General features: G+C 41.0%; 1 protein-coding gene across 2 annotated transcripts in view; it reads right to left on the bottom strand.

Annotated features, from left to right (window-relative positions):
- Pik3cb (phosphatidylinositol-4,5-bisphosphate 3-kinase catalytic subunit beta) overlaps nucleotides 1-9,163 on the bottom strand; it is a 134,231-nt gene extending 125,068 nt beyond the window's left edge. For both annotated transcript variants that reach the window (XM_077110355.1, XM_076867579.2), the window contains exon 1: nucleotides 9,027-9,163. The gene's annotated coding sequence lies outside the window, so the exon portion shown is untranslated. The remainder of the gene's footprint in view (nucleotides 1-9,026) is intronic.
- Nucleotides 9,164-26,367: the final 17,204 nt, after the last annotated feature.

Below are 26,367 nucleotides of genomic sequence, written 5' to 3'. Positions count from 1 at the left end.
AGGAGAATTTCATCTAGTTCTCCTCAGGAGTTTCCCCTCAAAATTATCAATGAAGCTGGGTGCGAGGGCTCATGCCTATAAACCCAGTGACCCAGGAAGCTGAGGCGAGAGAATTGCAAATTCTAGGTCAGCCTCAGCAACATAGCAAGGCCCTAAACAACTTAGTGAGACCCTGTCGCAAAATAAAAAATTAAAAGGTCTGGGGGATGTGGCTCAGTGGTAAAGTGCCTCTAGGTTAAACCCCCAATATTCAAAACAAAAAAAAAAATTATATGGAATGAATCTTAATTAAGGGGAATGTTATCTATACAGCTCATAAATATGGAACCTAACTTTTGAAAATATGCAACCACAAAAACATGCTTTATTTTTACTTTTTTGATACTGGGGATTGAACCCAGCCAGATGTGCTCTACCACTGAGCCACATCCTCAGCCCTTTTTATGTTTTATTTTAAGACAAGGTCTCACTAAGTTGCTTAGGGTCTTGCTAAATTGTTGAGGCTAGCCTCGAACTTGCGATCCTCCTGCTTTAGCCTCCCAAGCAGCTGGGATTGTAGGCATGCTCCACTATACCCAGCAAATACATGTTTTAAATAATTACATTTTTGTTCACATAACAGCAGCAATTTGAAATGGTTTATAAAAATGAAGAAAATGCTCAATTTAATAGAATCTAAATACAAAACCTATACTAAATCAGTAGTTCAAGAATACATAATTTTATGGGTCTAGGGGTGTGGCTCAGTGGTATCACCACTTGCCTTGAATGCTTGAAGCCTTGGGTTGGGTCCCCAGTACTATTTGTGCACACGCACACACAGAAGAACATAAAGGAATAACTGAAATGATATTTCAATAATTTAGTAGAAATTAATTACTGTGCTATCATGTTTAAGTAATTGGAGATAGTAGTAAACTAGATAGAAATACTGAGCATCTCCTATTTCAAATGGCAGGCCTTCAAGTCATTTCCTAAGAAAATTGTTAATAGGCTATTTTAAATAATCTGAAATTTTAAAAAACCCTCCAAGTTGAGTTGAATTTATAACTCTGATAGTATGAAATGTTGATTTAGATCACAAAAGTTCAATCATTTGAAGAAGTAAAGTACAATATGTCAAAATAGAGTTTGATCTCTTGTTGACAGTCACTTCAAATTCCTTACAGTGGCTCAGCAGGTAAGGAATTCATGGAATTCAGGTCTTCAAGGTCTAACAAACATTGCAGTGAAACCACCCAGGCAGCACCAAATTATGTGGGCAAAGCTGGTTGATCATCTAACTTCTTAGATCCTTTCCACTTTATCTCTACTTTACAACTCTACTACTTCTAATAACAGGATGAGTACAATTAGTTAATATTATAAATTATTATTAGAAATGTGCAATTAGTAAATATTATAAATTAGTCATTATAAATGCAAGGACAAATTGTGGTCAGGAATGTTTAAACCGTAGTTTAAAATAAAGCTTTTGGATTACCCATGGATTTCTTTTAATCCACATAATCCTCCTGTTGCAGGCAGGGATAATCAGGATCACATTTCCCTTGAAGGCAAATGAGCACTTGCCTGGTGGTCTCTCAAATGGTTGGAGCACCAGAAAGACCAAACTACAGGGTCAGGGATGCATGGTCCCTGGATTTACACTAGAGAGGATTTGGAGCTGCAAACCTAGCTCTAGCAATATCAGAAAATAGGGGGGGGCCGGGGATGTGGCTCAAGTGGTAGCACCCTTGCCTGGCATGCGCGCGGCCCAGGTTCAATCCTCAGCACCACATACAAACAAGGATGTTGTGTCCGCCGATAACTAAAAAATAAATATTAAAATTCTCTCTCTCTCTCTCTCCCTCTCTCACTCTCTCTTTAAAAAAAAGAAAGAAAGAAAGAAAGAAAGAAAATAGGGAACTGTCCAGATTAGCATCCTTGATTTCAGAAGTAAACTCCCAATTAAAAAGCCAAATAGCTAGAATGTGGAACCAACCTAGATGCCCTTCAATAGATGAATGGATTAAAAAATGTGGCATTTATACACAATGGAATATTACTCAGCACTAAAAAATAATAAAATCATGGCATTTGCAGGCAAATGGATGGCATTAGAGCATATTATGCTAAGTGAAGTTAGCCAATCCCTAAAAAACAAATGCCGAATGTCTTCTCTGATATAAGGGGGGTGACTCAAAATGGGATAGGGAGGAAGAGCATGAGAAGAAGACTAGAAGAAGAGGTGGGAGCGAAAAAGAGGGAGAAGGGGAGTTGCACAGAAGATGGAAGGAGAACCTCATTGTTATACAGAATACATATATGATGTTGTAATCAGAAAAAAAAAGTGTGTCACATTAGATTGGATAGAGAGAAAGGATGGAAGAGGAGGGGAGGAATAGGGAGGATAGGAAGGGCAGCAGAATAGAATAGACAATATGACTGATGTGTGTCCATTCCATGTATGTATTATATATCAAAATGCATTCTACTGTCATGTATGACTAAAAAATAAATAAATAAAAATTTTTAAAAAAAGCCAACCTCGGGCTGGGGTTGTGGCTCAGCAGTAGAGCATTCACCCTGCATACGCAAGGCCCTGGGTTTGATACTAGCACTACATAAAAATAAAGGTATAGCGTCCAACTACAACTAAAAAATAAATATTAAAAAAAAAGCCAACCTCAGGTTATCTGCTAAATATTCAAGGAATTACTATAAAGAAATAAGAGCCTGTAACACCAGCTACTTGAGGTTAAGGCAGAAGGATCAAAAGTTGGAGGCCAGCTTTGGCACTTTAGCAAGAGTTTGCCTCAAAATAAAAAGGGTTTGGGATATAGCTTAGTATTGTAAAGCATCTTTGGGTTCAATCCCCAGTACGGAAGGAGCGGGGGACGACAAGTTAAAGAGAGCTAGAAGTTTAAAGCTATGCTACAGGGTAAAACTAGCCCCAATAGCTGGAAGACAAGAACACTACCTTGATGAGAAAGCAGAGATCTCCTTTTAGGCCAGGTACAATAGGGCATGCCTAAAATCCCAGTGGTTCAATAGGCTGAGGCAACATGATTGCAAGTTCAAAGCCAACCTCAGCAACTTAGTGAGACCTAAAGCAATTTAATGAGACCCTGTCTCATAATTTAAAAAATTAAAAAGGGCTTGGGATGTGGCTCAGTGCCTAGGTTCCATCCTTGATACTGAGGGTAAGGGGGAAGAAACCTCCTTCTAGGAAAAGTATAATTGCTTCTCTCATAAGGTCTGACTACCACATACTCATAGACGCTCCTCAGAAAAAGAGCCCACACAAACCAGGAAATGGAAAGGAGACAAGGAAAAAAGCCCAAGTGCCAAAATATGGGATAGAGGTGAGAGATAAGAGGTGGAAGGGGGGAAAACATAGAAGGGACTTTGTCCCATACAAGTTTGAAAATCTATGATAGTCTCCCTTATGTTTCTTTTCTTCTCTTGTACTTATTAATCCATTAAGTACTGTTCTCCTGTCTAAATTTGTTCCTCCAATGTATTTTCCCCCCATATTTCTATTTTGACAATAAAATTACATATTTCTGATTTTTCTGAACGCTTCTTTGTTCATAGATGCTAGAGAGCTTTCAGGGATACAGACTTGGTCTCAGGGAGGGAGAAAATCCGCAATTCTATGTCTCATTATACAACCTATGAAAAGCTCTCAAATAAGTAGTCAATAGAAACCAAATAATGATGATTTACCCCCAAGATATAATAACTCCAAATCAAATGGTTAAGAGGATACATACATACACCTACATTGGTGTGTGCATACACACACACAGGTATGTAATGGAAGGTTCTCAGATTCAAAAAAATAAACTAACTTGGGCACAATGGTACACACCTGTAATCCCAGCAGATTAGGAGGCTGAGGCAGGAGGATCCCAAATTCAAGACCAGCCTCAACAACTTAAAAAGGCCCGAAGCAACCTGGCCAGACCCTTTCTCAAAAAAAAAAAAAAAAGTCTGGGGATGTGACTCAGTGAGTAAGTGCCCCTGGGTTCAATCCCTGGTACCAAAAAAATAATAAATGTCTAATTGAAATGAAAAACAATTCAGTTATCTGTTGAATATATTAAATAAGATTGTACTGCAGAAGTAAATAAGATTGTACTGCAGAATAAAACTAGCACATCCTAGAATCAATTCCCTCTAATCAAGACCAAAACTCAATGCCACCCCAAAACAAAACAGGGCAAGGGATGTAGCTCAGTGATATAATGCTTACCTAGCATATGGGAGGCCTTAGATTTGATTTCCCAGATGGGAAACAAATAAAAACAAGATGGGAGAGCTGTTCTTTGGTTCATTTTTTCAAAATTACTAGTGATTCAGTACACAATGAATAAAATTCAATTTTTAAAAAAACATTTTTAGCTGTAGACAGACACAATACATTTGTTTTATTTATTTTTATGTGGTACTAAGGATGAAACCCAGAGTCTCACACATGTAAGGCAAGGGTTCTACCACTGAGCTACAACCCCAGCCCTTGCATTTGTTTTTCTTATTAATGATTTAATGTCTGAATGCTTAGTCTTATCAGAGGTAAACACCTTCCTTACTGAAGATCTAGCTGGATGTGATGGTGCATGTCTATAATCTCAGTAACTGCAAGTTCAAAGCCAGCTTCTGCAATTTAGTGAGACCCTGTCTCAAAATAAAACATAAAAAAAGGGCTGGGGATGTGGCTCAGTGGCTAAGTACCCCTACTGGGTTCAATCCTGGTACCAAAAAAAAAAAAAAAAAAAATCACTTAAGGGAGTTAAAAATACTTAATTTAAGAAAAGACTAACTCCAGGCTTTTTGCTTATTTCCTATTACACAAACATGGAATTAAAAAAAAAAAAAAGTAAACTGCTTTCAAGACACATTAAACTTGGAATCAGAAGATTTTATAATTCATTTTATTCCTAAAAAATGTTCCAGTAACTGTTCTGATTCCTGGGAATACCAAAGGCAAGATAGGCAAGGTCCCTGTCATCGTGAAGTCTGTATCATGTTGAAGGGAAAAAAAAAAAAACCTTAACATAAACAAATGAGCAAGAAAATTAGCTTAAGTAAATTTTGGATTTTCTTGGCACCATAAGAAGCCATTGAAGCAGGAGAATGATCAAAGATCACTTGGATTGCTATGTGAAAACTGAAAGCAAGACCAGAGGTGAAGAGACCAGTAAAGAAATTACTATCCCGAGCTCAGTGTGCAGTGGCGCACACCTATAATCTGGGATTGCACCTATTTAGAAAGGCTGAAGCCAGAGGATCACAAGTTTGAAACCAGGCTGGCAATTTAACAAGATCTTGTCTCAAAAAAAAAAAAAAAAAAAAAATTTTTTTTTTTTTTTTTTAAAGGCAGGGGTTGGGACTGAGGATATAGTTCGGAAGTAGAACGCTCCTGCATTCAGTCTTCAATTCCCAGTACCACAAGGAAAAAAAAAATAATAATAATAACTAATAACTACCCAGGAAGAACTGGAGGTGATACAAATAGTATGTAGTAAATGTATTCAAAACACACCATGAAAGTAAACTAATAGGATTTTCTGAAGGACTTGTTATGTTTGGCTTGGAGTAGCATTGAGACAAAGAGATAAAATAAAGATGACCACTAGATTAAACAGGGTGAGGAATGGGGCAGGAATGCATTTAGGAAATGAATAGGTTGAGGAATGGAAATCCAGAGCTGCATTTGAACATGTTACTTTGTGTGTGTGGTAGGGGGTAACTGGGGATAGAACCCAGGACTTCCTGTATGCTAGGCAAGTGCTCCTCTACTAAGCAACATCACCAGTCCTGAACATGTTATATTTAAGATATCAATAAACAGAAGCCAGGTGTGGAGACACAAACCTGTAATCCACACTATTCAGGAAACTGAGGCAAGAGGATTGCAAGATGAAGGCCAGCATGGGCAATTCATCCAGACCTTATCTAAAATAAAATTTTTCTAAAAGGTTGAAGATGATAGAGCACTAGCAGGAAGCACTGGGTGGGTTCAATCCCCAGTATCTATCTATCTATCTATCTCTCTCTCTCTCTCTCTCTCTCTCTCTCACACACACACACACACACAAACACAGGCTGGGGATGTAACTCAATGGTGGAAGGCTTGCCCAGGAAACATAAGACCCTGAGTCCCAAGTTCAACCAGGTATGGTGGTGCACACCTGTAATTCTAACTCCTCAAAACTGAAGCAAAAAGATCACAAGGTGGAGGCCACTTTGGGCAACTTAACAAGACTCTATCTCAAAATAAAAAATTAAAAACAACTGGGGATGTAGCTCAATGGTAGAGCATGCCTGGGGTCAATCCCATGTACCAAAAAAAAAAAAAAGCAGGTAGAAGTTTGAAGTTCAGCACTTTTTAGGAAATTTGAAGGCTCTTTTTATATTATTTGATTCTTTAGTCATTCACCACCACCACTCCTGCAATCCCAGCAACTGAGAAAGCTACAGGTTTGAGGCCAGCCTCAGTACATGGGAGACCTTATCTTAAAATAAATAAGCAAACCAAAAGGGGTAGCAGGGTGGGCGGGAATGTAGCTCAGTAGTAGAATATCTCTAGAGTATCTCTATTTTATAAAAAATAAAATAAGGCTTAGGGGCTGTGGGTGTGGCTCAGTGGTACAAGTGCTTGCCTAGCACATTCGAGGCAAGATGTAAATTCTGAGCTGGGTGGCACATGTGGCACATGCCTGTAATCCCAGTGGTTTGGGAGGTTGAGGCAGGATTGTGAATTCAAAGCCAGCCTCAGCAACTTAGTGAGGCCCTGAGCAATTCAGTAAGACTTTGTCTCTAAATAAAATATAAAAAAGGGCTGGGGATGTGGCTCAGTGGATAAGCGCCCCTGGATTCAATTCTTGGTACCAAAAAAAAAAAAAAAAAAAAATTGTAAATTCTGACCCCCACCCTTTTCAGAGTGGCTAGCTGTGGTACTACCATTGGGTTCAGCAATCTAAATGTGACAATAGGGAAGATCTCAAAAGAAGAATATAATTCAGGCTGCAGGGTTCATTTTAAATTTTTTTCATATAATTTATTAATATTCACAAAACAAGTTGGAACAAAAACTTATATAAGTCCTGAGTCTGTCAACAACAACAACAAAAGGCAGGAAGTGGTGCTAGGGGTTGTGTAGTTCAGCAGTAGAATTTGTGTATAGCATGTACAAATATTGAAGTTCAATCCTTAACACACATATACAGGAAAGACAAGCAAGAGAGGTGGGAAATATCAATATATCAAAACCCAATGGATTATCTCCTAATAATAATAATAATAATAATAAACTCTCAAGATGGAATATCTTAGTCAAAGTGTGAATCGGAGGTGTAAAGAAAAGATTTTTGTTTCTTAAATCATTTTGCTTTGGGTGAATACAATTCCAGTTTCAGGGCTGAGGATGTGGCTCAGTGGCAGAGCACTTGCCTTACTTGAATAAGGTGCTAGGTTAGGTCCCCAGTGCATAAAACAAACACAATCCCACCCCCTGCCTTCCTTTCTTGATACTCAGGGGCACTTTACCACTGAGCTACATTCCCTCTTTATTTCTTGAGACAGGGTCCCTCTAAATTGCTGAAGCTGGCCTCCAACTTGAAATTACCTTGTCTCCACCTGCCAGACTGCTGGGGTTTACAGGCAGAGCCACAACTCCAGCACAATTCCTTTCTTAAGCCTTAAGATTTTTACTTTATTTCATACTTGGGTTCTAAAACTAGGTTCAGATCCTTATCCTGACAACCCTTTCCTATGCTACATTATTACCACTTACACAGTTCTGCTTTTACCATAAAAGATTACAACGTAACCTAAAAATCCCCAAATGATTAACAAACTGCTGAGAACTGACTCGTTGGAGATGATTTTATTAGGAATCATATGTCCAAACATCCATTCAGTGCTTCAAAATAAGTATTCTTATAATTTAATTATGACTTCACCAGACAGTAACACTGCCCACAATGATGTTTACAAAAGCACTTGTCACTCCCTTCGGATGTAGCAATGCAGAAAAAGAAGGCTGTTTCCATACTCTTCCTTGTTTATATTCTGTAACAAGTGACAAGAGTTTAAGTGTCTCTTAAGATTATTTAAACAGCAAAGCACTTAAAGTTTATGTGTCCCACCATCTTCCATCCTAGCAAATCCTGAATTCACCTGGTTTCCTTACAGCAGCAGTTTCTACTCGGTTTCTAAGACAGGTTTCCAAGCCACCTTTTCCAAGAGATTACAGACTCTTGGAAGAGACCACAGAATTCTACTTCGGCCACTAAGATAACAGGCTTCAACATTAAGCAACTCCAGTTGAGGTTACTGCAGCACTAGAGCAGTTCGGAAGTAAACGTGCCCCCAAAGGCAAAGCCGCTGCCAAGAACTGGCAATTGCTAACGAGATGCTGCAGCAGGACTCTCCTAACAGCTACCATTCACCGAGCGATTACTGTTGGGTTATGCCTCCCCCTCGACAATCTAACAAGTCCATATTATTATTCTCAATTAGGAACTCAGGACATTTGGCCCCAGGTCCCAGGACCCGTCCGTGGCGACGCTGCGATTCTAAAACACGTCCCGTCCCGAACCCCAGAGTCCAGGATCCCCGCCCCTAAAATACACTTCTGCGCAAAAAGGCACCTGAGGGTCGGGAAGCTCCGGATGTGTCCGCAGAGACGCAAGGGACCCGTACGGCGCCACGCCGCATCCGCGCCCCTCAGGAGCCGGGCCGAAAGCGCCCGCGGCCCGGGCGCCCGGCCGCGTCTCCACCGCCCGGAGGCCTGGGGGCGCCGCTCACCTTGGAGAGCCCCGGGCGGGCCGCAGCCTAGCGAGGCGTCCCCGCCGGCTGGCGGGCGGGTGTTCTCCGCGCGGGCAGGAAGCGCGGCGCTGGCACCGGAGTCGCCAGCGCCACAGGCAGCGCAGCAGGAGCGACTCTCCGGCCCGCGCGGGGGCACCTCAGCCGGCCGCCGCGACCCTGCCACCCCTCAGCCGCGCCGCATCCGGGTCCCGTGCCGCCGCGCTCACCTGCCCGGTGCTCCGCCACCGCCGGCTCCCGCTCCCGGTGCACGGTCAGCAGCCCAAGCCGCCGCTACCTCCTCGCTCCGGCGCTCCCATCTCGGCTGCTTTCAGTCAGCTCCCGCCTGCCCAGCGCAGTTCTACACCCGCCCGCCGCCCACTGCCATGGCCCGCTCCGCAGCAGCAGCCGCACCGCCCCACAGAGCACGCGCGCGCCGCCGCCGTGCCCGCGCTTGCGCGTGCGCGCGCGCTCGCCTCCCAGGCGGGCCTCCCGGCAGCCCCCGCCCGGCGCGCGGCGCTCAGGCCAATCCCGGGCGCCGCGGGAGGGAGGCGCACCGCCGGCCGCCTCCGCGTCTGTCCGCAGGGCTGACTGGCTGCTGCGCCGCCTCTCTGCGGCTCACGGCGGACTGCGGTATGCAGAGTCCCCGACAAGCCGCCTTTAGGAGACACCCAGCCCATGCCCTGGCCTTGGTAGCCCCTTCCCCCAGAGACCCTTCTGCTCCTAGGCTCCTCGCTGGCCTCTTCCCAGCCCTTCTCCCCAGTCTTGTTCGTTCTGCTGATGGAGAACGGACTTCTTGGTTAGACTTTGCTTCTCCACCTCCCTCCACCCCTCTCTGTTTGTCACTCCATTTCTGGGGATGAGGGGCGCTAGGTGGGCTGCTTCACAGCTGACCCTTCAGTCTCTGTACTGTGAATAGTCATTTAAATGGAATTTTGCAGCCTTTCCAGCCCAAGATTCTTTTTCTGTGTTCCTATTTTGCGATAACACCACCTAACTATTCGTTTGCAGCGCCTTACACTTTACCCAACCCTTTTGCCTGTCTTATCTCCCTGTTGTGCCTTTGACCACAACCAGGAAATTGCATAGTCCTTTCTTCAGTAAGACACTTGAAATTTTAACATATTGTAAAGCCACTGCGTTATAGCTATTGCAGCCAAATGCTACAATAATACCTCAAGCGAATAGTCTGGGATAGAATCTAGAAGTAGAACTTAATATAAAGCAAAGGTGACAAGTTAGTTCAGTGATGAAAGAATAGTTTGATAAATGATCATAGTTTTAACTCACTCTCCACTCACAATAATTCAAAGCAAGACCTATGCCATATTCAAAAATAAATTCCAGAAGAATTAAAGATACAAAATTTTTCAAAACAGGCTAAGGATATAGCTCAGTGGTAGAGTGTTTGTTTAGCATGTCTGAGGCCCTGGGGTTTGATCCCCATTGGTGCACGCGCATGCACGCGCACACACACACACACACACACACACTACATTACAAAAACTTAAGAGGAAATTTTTGAAAGGATAGTAATATAACTTCAGTGAGGCGTAAACTTGAAGTAAGACAGGAAGCCCAGAAACATTAAAGAAAAAAATAAAAACATTTGTCAACATAAATATGACATCAGAGTAAGTTTTTTAAAAAAGAAAAAAAAACAATAGATGGAATAGAACTGGACATAACATGGCAAACACATTGTTTCTCTGGCATAAAAGGGAGTTTCTATAAATGAACTTTTTAAAAACCAAATACTGTTTTAAAAGTACAGGTGAAGTATACAAATAGGGGGGTTAATGGAAGAGAAAATCCAAATGGTCATTGGAAAAAGATGCTTAATTTCAGGAATAGTTATGGGAAAGCAAATTAAAAACATCCATTTTTCACTCATCAGATTGGCAAACCTTAACAAGAATAATCAATGAAACATGGGAAAACAAAGTTAGTGCATCTCAGATGAAAATGTAAGTTGCCACAAACTTCCTAGAAGTAACTTATAAATATGTGTTAAAATTTAACGTACACATATACCCAAAAATCCATCAATCCTGCCCCCTATAAAAACTACAGAAATTACAAGTTGGAAGATTGTACACAGAAATGATATGGTGTGTTAAGTGCATGCAGGAAAGATACATCCATATGAAAGCTGTGATCATGACCTTATTTGGAGAAAGGATGTTTGCAGATGTAATTAAGTTAAGGATCTTGGGATGAGATCATACTGGATTTAGGATGGGTCTGATCCCAATGATGGGTATCTTTATAAAAGAAAGGCAGGGGAAGATTTGACACAAATAAGGAAGATGATATGAAGAAGGAAGTAGAGGTTGGAAAATTATGTCTACAAGCCAAAGAACACAAAGGATTATTGGCAGCCACCAGAAACTAGGAGAGGAGAATGAAACAGATCTTCTTTAGAAGAACCAACCTTCCAGAAGGCACAAGACCCTGGATTCAATCCCCAGCACTGCAAAGAAGTGGGAGGGGAAGGTATTTTCTAAAAGTAACCTATATTGCATATAACTTGATATCACCTTTGGACTTGAGAACTATGAGAAAATAAATTTCTATTTCTTTCTTTCTTTCTGTTTGGTACCAGGGATTGAACCCAGGGGTTTTTAACCACTGAGCCACACTCTCAGCCCTTTTTTATATCTTATTCAGAGACAAGGTCTTACTGAGTTACTCAAGGGCTCACTAAGTTGCTGAGGCTGGCTTTGAACTCTTGATCCTCCTGACTGAACCTCCAGAGTCTCTGGGATTACAGGTATGTGCCACCACACCAGGCATAAGTTTCTATTTATTTAAGCCATAAAGTTTATAGTAATTTGTTCAGCTAGACAGAAAATGGATACATATGCTTATTATATAATTGTTTGAAAGGGATAACAAATATAAATAGACTGGGAACAACCCACTTGTCAATTAATGATTTTATTTTAGTACTTCATATTGTAGAATATTATACCATGCTGAAAATGAGCCAGATCTGTTTTTGTTTTGTTTTGTTTTGCTTTTGACCTGGAGGGATCAAAGTGGAAAACTTTTACAATTACAGAATGATATGAAAGTGGTTTGTTTCAGTTAGTGTATAATTGAAGATAGTAATATATATTCATGAGGACATAGAAAGGGGTATAAGAATTTACCCAAAACATATCATAGTAGATATCTCAATGGAAAAAGAGAAGAGGTTGAGTTATCTTTTCCTGTATATGTCTTTGAATTGTCTTACTTGTTATAAATAGTATATGTTAACCTAATAAATATGATTTTGAAGAATGAAACCAATTTGTGACTAGTGTATTTTTGTGAAAAAAAAATATTATTTTTTTATTTTTTGTACCAGGGATTAAACCCAGATGTGCTTAACAACTGAACCACATTCCACCACTTTTTGTTTTGAGACAGGATCTTGCTAAATTGCTTAGAGCCTGGCTAAACTGCTAAGGCTGGATTTGAACATTCCATCCTGTGTCAGCCTCCTGAGCTGCTGGGATTACAGGCAGGTGTCACCACTCCTGGCTATGACTAGTTCTTAAATCATGGCTAAAGTTATTAGCATAAAGGAAAGCTTCTATCTGTCCAGTTTGAGAAGATTCAAACATTCTCTATGATTCCTACTTCCCCACTACAAAGTTTTAAAATGTACTTTCAATGTATGATCTCTGCAGGCTTTTTCCTAATTTACCTTCCTTCAAAATACTTCTGAGTATTCCCCAGACTCATTGATTTTATATTTATTTTTTTTAATTTGAGTGTTTTGTTGTTGTTGTTGCTCAAAACCCACATAATTTGAAATCTAAAATGTAGACTTGGTGTGTTCAGTGGTACAACTCTTGCCTAGCATGCATAATGTCCTTGTTTCAATCTGAGCATCCTGCCCCCCCACAAAAAAAAAGTAAAAATGAAATAAAAAGTGAACCAATAAGCAGTGAAAATCTTTAACCTTGTTATGAAACTTTCCTCACAGACAACCAATTTTGTCAGTTTCTTGAGCATTCTTCCAAAAATATAATACTCATATAAGAGAAAATACAGCTGGGTGCAGTGGTGCGTACTGTAATTCCAGTAGATCTGAAGGCTAAGGCAGAAAGATCACAAGTTTAAAGCTAGCCTCAGTAATTTAGTGAGGACCTAAGCAATTTAGTGAGACCCTGTATCAACATAAGAAATAAAAAGAGCTGGGGATGTGACTGTGGTTCAATCCCTAGTACCCCCCCCCAAAAAAAGAGAGAGACAGAGACAGAGACAGATAGAAAGAGAAAAGAGATGTTTTCCCACTTTGTGTGCAGATGGAAATGTTTGATTCATAGTTGCCTTTTTTTACCATCTTCACACCAGTACATAATGTGTGTGTGTGTGTGTGTGTGTGTGTGTGTGTGTGTGTGTGTATTGGGATGGAACATGGGGCAATCTACAAATAAACTACATCTCTACTTTCCTAATCCTTTTTTGAGACAGGTTCTCACTATATTGCCAAAGCTAACCTCAAACATGCCATCTACCTGTGCCATTCTCCCAAGTCACTAAGAGAATATAGGACTGCGCCCATGCACCTGAATATTTTTGTATTCTTTTAAAACTTTTATTGGTATGTACAGAATGCATACAGAAACTACACACATCATAAAGTTTTACAAACCAGCAAGACATGGGAGTACATTCCTATAATCTCAGTTACTCCATAACCTGAGGCAGGAGGATTACAAATTCAAGGCCAAACAGGACCCAGTGGCACAGGCTTGTAATCCAGTGATAAGGGAGGCTGAGGCAGGAGGATTGCAGGTTTGAGGCCAGCTTCAGCAATTTAGCAAGACCCTAAGTAAATTAGGGAGACTCTCTGTCTCAAAATTTTAAAAGAGGGTGAGGGTGGACTGAGGATGTATATCAGTGGTAATTCAACCTTGGGCTCAATTACCAGTACCAAAAAGAAATTTCAAGGTCAGCCTCCACAATTTAGCAAGACCCTTCCACACACACACACCAAAAAAAAAAAAAAAAATTTTTTTTAAGGGGCTGGGACATAGCTCAGTAGTTTGCCTAGCATATGTGAGGTCCCAAATTCCATCCCCAGCATGTGAAAAGACAATATATATTTTTTAACAAGTTCAACACACTAGTGTAAAAAATTATCAAGATCAATAGAGAACATGACCAACATCTCAGACTTCACAGTCATTGTCCTCCCTTCAAGGGTGATCACTACCCTAACATGTAACACCAGGAAAAAAAAATTCCTTTTTCCTGGCTTTAGACTTTAAGTAGATTGTCTATGCAATGTGTACTCTTTTTGTGCCTGGCTTCTTTTGCTCTACATTTCCTCTACATTATTTGTGATATTCATGTACTACTACATGTGCCTGTACTTGTTCATTCTCATTGCTATGTAGTATTTCATTGTACTCTTCTTGATGGCTGCAAAATATGCCTTTGTAAAGATACTGTAATTTAGCTGGTGACTTACTGATGGATATTTAGACTCTTTCCAATCTTTTGACCCATAAACAATGCTGCAATGAACAACTTTGAATTCATATCATCTTGTGTATATGCAAATATGACTACAGAATATACTCTTGGAGAATTACTGAATCAAGGGCAAGAGTATTTGTAATATTGAAAGACATTGCCAAATTACTTCTAATGAGGGTTGTATCCTTTACACCCCTTTTTCTTTTTCTTTTTTTTGGGGGGGAGGTGGGGTCGGGCGGGGGGTAGGGATTACCGGGAATTGAACTAAAGGGCACTGGACCATTGAGCCACATGCCCAGCCCTATTTTGTATTTTATTTAGAGACAGGACCTCACTGAGTTGCTTGCTTAGTGCCTCACTTTTGCTGAGGCTGGTTTTGAACTCATGATCTTCCTGCTTCAGCATCCTGAGCTGCTGGGATTACATGTGTATGACAGTGAGCCTGGCTACCAGTAGGATATTTAAGGGTTTATTTTCTTAGACTTTTAAGAGTTCAGCAGGACACACAATGGCACACACCTGTGATCCTAGCGACTCAGGAGGCTGAGAAGCAGGATGACTGCAAATTTAAAGTCAGCCTCCTCAATTTAGTGAGACTCTGTCTCAAAATTTGAAAGAGAGAGAGAGAGAGAGAGTGAGAAATTTAGAGCTTGAAACTTTGAGGTTTGGGAAACACATTGCACATCCGACTCATTTATACAGAAAGAAATGAAAGATGTTAAAGGTGAGAAGTCTTGCACAAGGCCCTACCATAAGTTAATAGTTATCCCCAACTTCTAGAGGAGGCCTAGATGCTAGACACGTATCAGAGAAAGCCCACAAAGCCTCAGACATCCTGTGCTGCCCACATTGTTGACAGGCTGCCTCTCTCCTCCTCTTCACCAACTAACCCTTCAAAGACAAGCATTAAAAGGCCCAACCACATATCAGGGCCACCCATCTTGGAAGGAAGAGGACAGAAAGGGAAAGGCTGAAGGAGGGCTAAGAAGGGGAAGGATGAGCAGCAGCCATTTGAGGAAAGATAGACAAACTGTGGTAGAAAGAAAAACTTGCAGAGCAGATGGGGGAACAATAACATTGAAGGAAGAAGGTAAGGGGCGTGGCCCATGCCTGTACTCCCTGCTACTGAAGAGGCCAAGGAAGGAGGATCACAAGTTCTAGGTCAGCCTGGGCATCTTAGTGAGGTTCTTAGTGAGACCCTGTCTCAAAATAAAAAAATAAAAAGGACTGCAGATATAGCTCAGTGGTAAAGTGCCCTGGGTTCAATTCCCAATACCAAAAAAAAAAAAAAAAAGAAGAGTTGAGCCATTCCTGGGGCTACTGGAACTGATAGAACCTATAGTTTGTAAGAAGGATCAAAGAACATTTTTATTGTTGTTGTTGTTATTGCTGTTTTTGGTGCTTGGAGATTTGAATCCAGGACCTCATGCATGCCAGGCAAGCACTTTACCACTAAGCCACATCCCCAGACCCCTTGTTTTGTTTTATGATACTGAGGATTGAACCCAGAGGCACTTTACCACTAAGCCACATTCCCAGTCCCTTTTTATTTTTTATTTAGAGACAGAGTCTCAACTAAGTTTCTTGGGGCCTCAGTTACTGAGGCTGGCTTTGAACTTGCTATCCTCCAGCCACAGCCTCCAGAGTCACACATGGATCAAAGATGTGCGCCACTGTGCCCAGCCCAAGGAGCTAAAGGAAAGGTTTATACATCCTAGCAACATCTTGTCTACATTCCTCTCAAGGTATATGGACTTTGGGGCTAAAACTTGGGAAGATTTGGGTTCAGCTTTTAAATTTTATTAAGTTATCATTATTATTATTATTTGTTGTTGTTATTGTTGTTGTTGTACTGGAGACTTAGCCCAGGGATGTTCTACCACTGAGCTCTACTTCCAGCTCTTTTTTATTTTTGAGACAGGGTCTTGTTAAATTGCCCAAACTGACCTTGAATTTATGAGCTTCCTACCTCAGCCTCCTGAGTCACTGGGATTCTAGGAGTCCACCACAGCACCCAGATTGTTATTTAATTTTAAAATGCTATGTTGCCCAGGCTGGTTTTATACTCCTGGGCTCAAGTAATCTTCCTGACTTAGACTCCAGTCACTGGGATTACCACTGGGCGAGGCTCTGGGTTCAGCTTTTTAAATCTTTCCTACCCCATCCCCATAATTCAAGCCATATTATTTCAGCCAGCCCTTCTCCAATGCCTTAGCATCCCTTCATTTGTGTGTGTTTTAACAGTGGGGGTTGAACTCAGGGACATTTTACTACTGAACTCCCTCCCCAGTCTTTTTCATTTTATTCTAAATTACTCAGGCTGTCCTTGGACTTCCTATCCTCTTGCCTCAACCTTCCTAATTGCTGGAATTACACACTGTACCACCATGACCTGTAGGAGAAATATTTAATAAAACAGAGAGAAAAAGGAAAAATTAAAGCTGAATTGTGTGATATTATACAACTTTAAAGAAAACAAGACAAATGCTTACATATGAACTGATCTGGAATAATCTCCAAAGTAGGGTTTAAAGAAATAGGGAAGCCAGGCATGATGGCCCACATCTGTAAACTCATGGCTCTGGAGGCTCAGGCAGGAGGAGCCCAAGTTCAAAGCCAGCCTCAGCAATTTCACAAGGTTCTAAGCAATTTAGCAAGACCCTGTCTTTTTTTTTTTTTTTTTTGGTACCGGGGATTGAACTCTGGGGCACTCAACCACTGAGCCACATCCCCAGCCCTATGTTGTATTTTATTTAGAGACAGAGTTGCTTGGCGCCTTGCTTTTGCTGAGGCTGGCTTTGAACCAGCTGCTGGGATTACAGGGGTGTTCCACTATGCCCAGCGCAAGACCCTGTCTTAAAATAAAAAATAAAAAGGGTTGAGGATGTGACTCAGTGGCAAGGCACCTCTGGGTTCATTCCCCAGTACCAAAAAGAAATAAATAGGCAAGATGCAGAACAGCAAAATATTCTAAAACTTAAATATAAACAGAATACCACCAGAAAACAGGAAACTAAAGTGACTACCTGAAAGGAGAACTGGAGGCTGGGAAAGAAGGGTGGAGGGGAAAAATTAATTTTTATGGTTATTTTCTCATGCTATTTGAAATTTTTATCATGCTCTTTCTACCTGTTATACTGATAATATATGTAATTGGTATATATGTATACATACCCAAGAAGACATATAAACGGGCTGTAATTTAGCTGCTGATATGACTGTCATTGAGGAAGAAGAGAAACTGCAGGGGAGGAAGGGGCAGAGCCTATTGAAGGAGTCCGTGTAGCTGTGAGGGCATTCTGAAGGACAGGAAGTAGGCTCAGAAACTAGCCTTGAAAATTGAGAAGGCCATCACACTATATTTTAGGTACAAATAGTATTCAATGCTATTAACTTGTGACTCTAGAATGGTGTCATTCACTAAAGAAATATAAATGTAGCCAAGGTTGATGATGCACACGTGTAATTGCAGAGACAGGAAGGCTGAGGCAGGACAATGCAAGGTCCAGGCTGGCCACAGCAACTTAGCAAGACCTTGTCTCAAAAAATAAATAAATAAATAAAAATAAGGCAGAGTTGAATGTTGAGAAATAATAAATCAGACACTTAAAATTTTTTGTTGTTGTTGTTGTTGTACTAAGGGTTGAACCCAGGGCCTATTCCATGGTAAGCAAGTGTTTCACCACTGAGCCACACCTCCAACCCTAAATCAGACACTTTTAAAATCAATTAGTGCTGGTATATAAAATGAGGAAGATCAAAGATTGTAGCCCTGGTTCCCAAGAAGTTTGGGTGTGACTCTGCCTTGTGGAATGTGAGCTATTTATCAACAAAAGCTTGACCTCATTTGTTGTGAACCAGCCACCCTAGACTACAATTTAACCTGTTTTGATATTTGAGAAAGATAAATCAAGTAAATAAGCATTCTATATAATCAACTTCCTTTAATGACTTGAATCAAGAATTTTCTGGGGCTGGGGTTGTGGCTCAGTAGTAGAGTGCTTGCTTAGCATGTATACAGCCCTAGGTTTATATCCCCAGAAGCATTAAAAAAATAAAAAGAATATTTTTGGCCCATTAAGAACAAAGGGTTAGATGCCCTGGGAGGCTGAGGCAGGAGGATTGCAAGTTCAAAGCCAAGCTCAGCAATTTATGGCCCTAAGCAGTTAGCAAAATCCTATCTCAAAATAAAACATAAAAAGGGCTGGGGAAGTGGCTCAGTGGTTAAGGGTCCCTGGGTTCAATCTCTCAGTACCAGGGGAAAAAAAAAAAAGAAAGGAGGGGCAGGATGAGGTTCAGTGGTACCATACTTGTTTAACATATTCAGTCCCCAGCAGGGAAAAAAAAAAAACACTGAGGCAGAAGTGTCCAAACTGTAATATCAGTGTCCACCTGAATTTTACCAATTCACTCATAAATGAATTTTTATTACAGGGCCTCTGTTCAGCTCACTAGGCAATTCAGGAGGCCTTATATTTCCAAAACAAAGCCCAAACTTCAAAGAGAATTACTTTAGCTAAAAAATGGGCTCCATCCCAATCTTTTTCCTTTAAGAAAACAGTGGACAAAGAATTGACTGACTTTAATGCTGCCACTCCTTAATTAAGTCTTTATTTTAAAATAGAGGTAGCTGGAGCCTGGTGGCACAGGCTTATAGCCCCAGCAACCCGGAAGTTGTGGCACAGAGGATTGCAAGTTCAAGGCTAGCCTCAGCCATTTAGAGAGGCCCTAAGTAATTTAGCAAGCACCTGTCTAAAATACAAGATTAAAAAAGTGGGTGGAGATGCAGCTCAGTGGTTAGATGCCACTGGCTTAAATTCCTGATACCAAAAAATAAACATCCAAATAGAGATAAATAAGGCAGTTAGGGTTTTTGTACCAAATTTAGATAGTTAAATAAATGGGTGCTCACAGGTCTAGAACAGTCTTGAAATACCTATGCAAATGAAATGGGGAAGGTTGCAGGTACAGATGAGTTTTCAAAACAAAAACCTGGATTGCTCAATCTGTAAGGGTGGGGACAGGAGCAAAATGTGAAATGACTTCCCTTGTCCTCCCTCCCCTAGATAGATCAAGGAGCAGATAAATGTTGTTCCTCTTACATGATCAAGATTTACACATTCAGGTACCAGGGGTGTAACTCAATAGTAGTACAGCTCTAGCAGGTGCAAGGCCCTGGATTCCACCCCCAGCACCAAAAATAAGTCAGAAAGGTCAGGGATGTTCCATCTAGACTAAAAGTACATAATAAAATCAGTAGGAATTTGTCAAGTCTCTCCTTCAAAGCTACCAGGAGAAATTCAGAGAAGGCAGTATTTCTCAAATTTCAATAAAAGCAAACTCTTAGGAGGACTGAAAAAAAAAAAAAAATGTCCAAGGTCTTGAGAATATCTACTCTTCCACTCCCTCAGCAACAGTCTCAAGCACTGGGATAGATGGTGGGACATGGCGGTGAACAAAACAACGTGATTCCTGCAGTGAGCCTGCACAGGAAGAAACAGTCATTAATGAAGTCATCACATGATTACTGCAAATTACATCTAAGTGCCATAAAGTGGGGGTGCCTGAAACTGTGAAAGCAAACAGAGGGAATTAACCTAGAGGCAACAAAGGTTGCCCTAAAGAAGGGACAAATAACCTTGGTTTGAAGGAAGAAAAGAGATTTTAACCAGAGTAGAGGCTAAGGGTGTTGCAATCAGAAGGAATAGCCTAGAATCCTGAGGCAAGAAGGAACACGGTCATTCCAGAGATGAAAAAACACTCTATATGCCAGGCGCAGAGGCACCATTTCCAATCCTAGTGACTTGGGAGGCTGAGGCAAGAGAATTCCAAGTTCGAGGCCAGCCTCAGTGACTTAGCGAGACCCTCAGCACTTTAGGGAGAACCTGTTTCAAACTACAAAGGTTTGGGGCCCAGCATGGTGGCACAGACCTGTAATCCCATCAACTCAGAAGGCAGAGATAGGAGGCCAGCCTAAGCAACTCAGCAAGACCCCGTCTCAAAATAAAAGGACTGAGAAGAAGTAAAGCACCCTTGGGTTCAATCCCCAGTACCAAAACACACACACACACACACACACACACACACACACAAATAAATAAATGAAAAAGCCAGTGTGGCCCAGAGTGTTATGAGCTGGCAATGTGGCTCAGTAGGGCTCCTGCCTAGCATGTGTGAAGCCCTGGGTTCAACCTTCAGCACCACAAAAAAATAAATAACCATGGTATGAGACCATCAGTAGAGTCTTACTGAAGTTCCATGTCACCTACTTAAAACTGAGCTGTGTTATCTGACCTTCCAAGAAATCAGGATTACAGAGATAACCCCCAAATTTCCTAAATTTCAATTGATGTGATAATGACATTTTCTGTGCTTTAATCATTACATGAAAAAGCAAAACGAGGTTAATTAATCAGTTATTTTCTATTGTTCTTACAAAGAAAGTAACTGAAATGACCAATCTGCTTTTTGTCCTTTTGTTTCTGTTTTCTTCAACCTTTCACCATTGGTAAAATCAAATTCTACTAGCTCAGCCCATTGGAACCCTTATATTTTATGGAACAAAATGTTGCATAATCCTAGAATAGAAAACAAAGCCAATTAAGATAATTAAACTAAATTGTTATAATTTTGTCCTTTCTGTTTTTGTACTGGGGTTGAAGCCAAGGGTGTTTTTATCACTAAGTCACATTCCCAAGCTCTTTTTTAAAACTGTTTATTTTGAGGCAGGGTCTCACTAAATTCCTCAGGATGGCCTTGAATTCATGATCCTCCTGCCTCAGCCTCCATGTGCAACCACACCTAACTAAGAGAAAGAAGTTATTTCATCTGCAACTATATTTCCATCTCCTCTGCATTCACCAACATTTGTTCATTAATATTATTATTATTATTATTTGCAGTACTAGAAATTTAACCCCTGGCCTAGCACATGCTAGGAAAATGCTCTACCACTGAGCTATACTCCTGACCCTTTTTATTTTATTTTGAATATCCCTAAATTGCCCAAGCTAGCTACCTGTGATCCTCCTGCCTCATTCTCCCCAGTAGTTGGAATTACAGGCCTGCTCTACCAAACCCGGCATCGTTTATGTATTTTAAGACTGCATCTAATTTTCCTTTTTCGGGGTGTGTGTGTGTGTGTAACAATGGTCCACTTTATGCTTTGAATATAACCCTTGCTGCTCGGCCACTGCAACTTATTTTTAAAATGGATGTGCTTCTTTTTCTTTCTCTCTCCTGGCTCCACCCTAATCTCTCCCCATCCCTAATCTCAGGGGAAACAGGATTACCTTTCTTCTCTATCCTAAACAGAGTTAATTTGTCCCTGAGTACACATTCACCATAGGAACAAAGTAATCCTGATTTGGGGGATGGTACCAGGAGATTTCAGAAATGACTATCTCCCAAATTAAACAGTGAATTACAACTCCAACAGAGAACATGTGGAATGTAGCCTTTGAAGCACCTTTTGTGTGTGTGTGTGTGTCTGTGTGTGTATGTGTATCAGAGATTGAACTCTGGGGCACTTGATCACTGAGCCACATCCCCAGCCCTATCTTGTATTTTATTTAGAGACAGGGTCTCACTGAGTTGCTTAGTGCCTCACTGTTGCTGAGGCTGGCTTTGAACTTGTGATCCTCCTATCTCAGCCTCTAGAGGAATCACCTCTTTAAAAATCCCTGGTTCCTGCTGATGGGCAGAATCACAGCCTTTGGGACAGGAGCAAAACAATAAGCCTTCTTTTTCCTTTTTCTCAAAACTGTCTCCTCATTATTGCATTGGCATTGGGGACATGGACTGAGTTTTGGCAACATGTATGTGTATGTAGAAAAGAGTTATGGATCCAACCCAGGATCTTGCACATATTATGCAAGCACTCTACCACTGAGCCTCATCCCCAATTTGTGTTTTTTTCATTTTATAAAGTTGACTAGAAAACATTTAAAAGGCCCAGGAGGACATTGGGCACATACCTGTAATACCAGCAATCCAGGGGGCTGAGGCAGGAAGACCTCCAGTTTAATTTTGTAAAAAAGAGTCTGGGGATGTAGCTCAGTGTAGCATGTACCTCATGTAGCACCCCTGGGTTCAATCTCTATTAAAACTACTACTACTACTACTACTACTAATAATAATAATAATAATAGAAAAAGCCCAGCATTGTGGCCTGCATGCACCTGTGGTCCAAGCTACTGGGGAAGCTGAATTGGGAGGATTGTTTGATCCCAGGGCTTGAGGCCAGCTTGAGTAGAATAATAAAATCCTAAATGAAAGAATGAAAGAGAAACTGAAAGAAAACATTGAGTGCTTCTCTGCTATCTGTTGGTACCATGATAAGTACCTGAACTTGTTCATTTAATCTTCCTAACAGCAAACACATGCATTTTCCAGGTGAGTAAACAGGCTTGGAGGGGTTAAACAGTTTACCAAGGTCACACAGCTTTGAAGTGTTGTACCTGAAATAGAAGCCAGGTCAGCCTGACTTCTTAATAAACAGACCTCTTATTCAATACCATTCACACCCCTGAGATAGAGAACTCCATTAGACTGAATGTCTTCAAGGCAAAGATGATATCTAATTTGTCTTCCAATCCCCAGCACAGAGTTTGACATCCAATAACCCTCAATGCATATTTTTGGACACAATGAATGACCGATAAAACATAAATGAAACTGGGCATGGTGGTACACACCTATAACTGCTGCAGTCTCTGGCTGGGCACAAATCACGAGTCTCCACACAGCTTGTAGATTCAAACAGCAATTCTTTATTCCCGATCTCACACCGGCCGTCTACAAACACGTTCTGGGGGAATCCACGTTCTCTGCCCAAATCCACACTCTGCCCAAATCCACACACATGGGCTTCTGTCTCCCAAAATATACTGTCTGACCCTAAGAACTCAAGAGGAACTCAGCAGCAGGATACGCCCTATTCTAAAGGGGGAACACCCTAATCTCCTATTATGCTAAACTGCCCTATTCTAAAGGGGGAACACCCTAAACACGGATCCTGCCCTGGTCCTTGAGCAAGGTCACCTTACATGCAATGTCCTGCAAAATGTCCTATTTCCATGAGTCCTTCCACTAAAGAAACATGGGGGTACGCTGGCAAGGAAATTGTCATACCTACTTGGCTGATGGCTCCCAGCATATAACCCCAGAAATTCAGGAGGTTGAGTCAGGAAGATGGAAAGTTTAAGGCCAGCGTCAGCAGCTTAGTGATACCCTGTCTCAAAATAAATTATATAAAGGGCTGGGAATGTGGCTCAGTGGTTAAGTACCCTGGGTTCAATTCACACTACCAAAACCAAACAATGGCAACAACAAAAAATAAACAAATAAAAATAATATAAATCAATAATGAAAAAACCCATATAAATGAATATATAATTGGTAAGCTCCATTAGCCCCTACAAATTATATTTTGGCTTATTTATTTATGTGCTTGGAATCTCCTGCCAGGTTGCAACTCCTCAAGGATGAAGTGTAGATACAGATTGATGTTTTACACTCCCCACAGTTGATACAGGGCCTTTCTCATTGTGAATCTTCAGAAAATATGTGTTAAGTCCCTTCAGTTGGATCCCATTTATTCAGGGCCACACACCCTCTTCCTTTCCACTGCTATGCTCCCTCCTGGATTTTAGTTCATTCGTTGTTTTCTAGGAATATGCAATTCATAGTCTCACTGTACATGGCAGCCAAAAAAAGAAAAAAAAAGAAATTCTATATTCAACTTTCAAAACTATTAAGTCATCTGTTATTTGAGACAAAAAAAAAAGAGAGAGAGAGAGAGAGAAAAACACCTGACTATACATATGATTAAATTGACCTTGAGGATGTAGCACATGCCAACCAAAGCACAGAAATCCAGAGTTCACCCTGCAACAGCATCCTGAAATTGTGTCTCCACTTCCACTCGGGTTCTCTGAATGAGATTCCCAGGTGTTATTTTCCAGTGGTGACATGTAGCTCTGGGATCTCTGGACTGGAGGAACACTATCTTAACACATTTCTATCCAGACAAAGCTTAATGCGGGGGTTTCTAATTATTTTTTTTAATCCAACTCCCAGAAAAAAATGCATTTTAGTTGGGTGTGGTAAGCAAATGCCTGTAATTCCAGCTGCTCTGGAGATTGAGGCAGGAGGACAGCTAAATTGTCAAGGCCAGGCTGGACAATTTAGCAAGATCCTGTCTCAAAATGGAATAAAAAGAGCTGGGATGTAGCTGGGTGATAGAGCGCATGTCTCCAATGAGAGAGGCTGTGGGTTCGATCCCCAGTACCAGACGGGGCAAATATTTTTTATTTATAAACTATTAAGTTAATTTTATTGCCCATTAGGCCTTATAATTTGAAAAAAATACAGAAGCTGCTTTCACAGACTATTTTTTTGTTGTTGTTTTGGTTTGGTTTTTGGTAGTAGGGATTGACCCAGAGGACACTTCAGCACCAAGCTACATCCCCAGCCCTTTTTATTTTTTATTTTAAGACGGTTTCTGTTTAAATTGCCCAGACTGGCCTTTAACTTGAGATTACAGGCATACACCACTGTGTCTGGCTATCATGGGATCTTATTTACGAAACCAGATACACATTCTATTGAATGCAAGCTGTCTCAAGAGAGACACAGTCTTTGGGGGCAAATCAAGAAGTACACACTCAAGGGAAAATTCAGGCTGTCTCCAGAGGGAGAGACAGACGGATCTTAAGCATCTTTAGTGCAAAAACACATATATCTTATTTACCTGAATCCTTAGCCCTCTCACCCTTTGTTTTCTGAATAAGTGATCCAGATAATTAATACCTACCAGGTGCGAGTGAACTGGAGCTGGAAGTCAATAATGACTAAAACTGAAAGCCAAAACTGTGGGGATCTTTGCCCTGGTGGAATTGACAGCCTAATGAGGGAGATGGCCTTTTAACCAATATTAAATTAAACTACATTAAATTAAAAATTAAATAAACATCGCTTAATTACATTATTGCTATAACAGTGTCAGTCAGGTAGATGTAATTTAATGTGTGGCGTCAGGGGAAGCATCTTAGAGGAGCTGGCTTTAAGTTTAAGGCCAGGTAAGAGTTAGGCAGGAGGGGGTAGAGAGAGAATCATAGTTAGAGGGTAAACCACTACCCATAAACAGAGGTATGGAAGAATTGAGGATAGGTAAGAATCTCCTTACCAATACCCTGAAAAAAAAAAAGATGTGGACCTCTGCAGTATCTGTCCCACTTTCTTTGGAAACTGCCATACCCTATTCTGCATGGGCCTGGTAGGATGCTTATGTGTGAGCTCCATATGTAGGTGACTGAGGCTGGTCAATCAGAGATCTCCATTTCCCTGGCCACAGTGAGATATATATATGGTAATGGGAATTGAATTCAGAGGCACTCAACCACTGAGCCACATCCCCAGCCCTATTTTGTATTTTATTTAGAGACAGGGTCTCACTGAGTTGCTTAGTGCCTCGCTAAATTGCTGAGGCTAGCTTTGAACTCGTGATCCTCCTGTCTCAGCCTTCCGAGCTGCTGGCATGACAGGCCCGTGCCACTGTGCCTGGCTCACACAGTGATAACTGATTGCTTCAGGGATTGGTCAGGCAATCTCAACTGGACCACTGAACACTTATCTTTATAAGTGTTATATGGAAAGAATGTCTTTTGCCAGGCATGGTGGTACACAACCATAATCCCAGCAATTTGGGAGACTGAGACAAGAGCATCATAAGTTTAGGCTGGCCCCAGCTATTTTAGTGAGGTTCTTAGCAACTTAATGAGACCTTGTCTCAACATAAAACATAAAAAGTGCTGGGGAGGTGGCTCAGTGGTTAAGTGCCTCCGGGTTCAATCCCTAGTATCAAAAATAAGTAAATAAATTAAATAAAAGCAAATTACAGAGGGAAAGAAAGCAAAGGACAGGAGCAAGGGTAGGGGAGAGAAAGTGCATGAACGTTGTTTGAAACTCTGGGCCTAGATATGCTGAAAGCCAGCATAATAGCAACACCTCGCAATTGTCTGAATTAATAGCTCCACTTTTTCCTTGTGCTGGTTTTAGTTGGTTCTCTGTTATCTAGAACTGACTATA

Source organism: Callospermophilus lateralis, chromosome 10 (assembly GCF_048772815.1).
Source record: "Callospermophilus lateralis isolate mCalLat2 chromosome 10, mCalLat2.hap1, whole genome shotgun sequence".
Taxonomy (NCBI): Eukaryota; Metazoa; Chordata; class Mammalia; order Rodentia; family Sciuridae; genus Callospermophilus; species Callospermophilus lateralis.
This window is presented reverse-complemented; position numbering and strand designations above follow the sequence as displayed.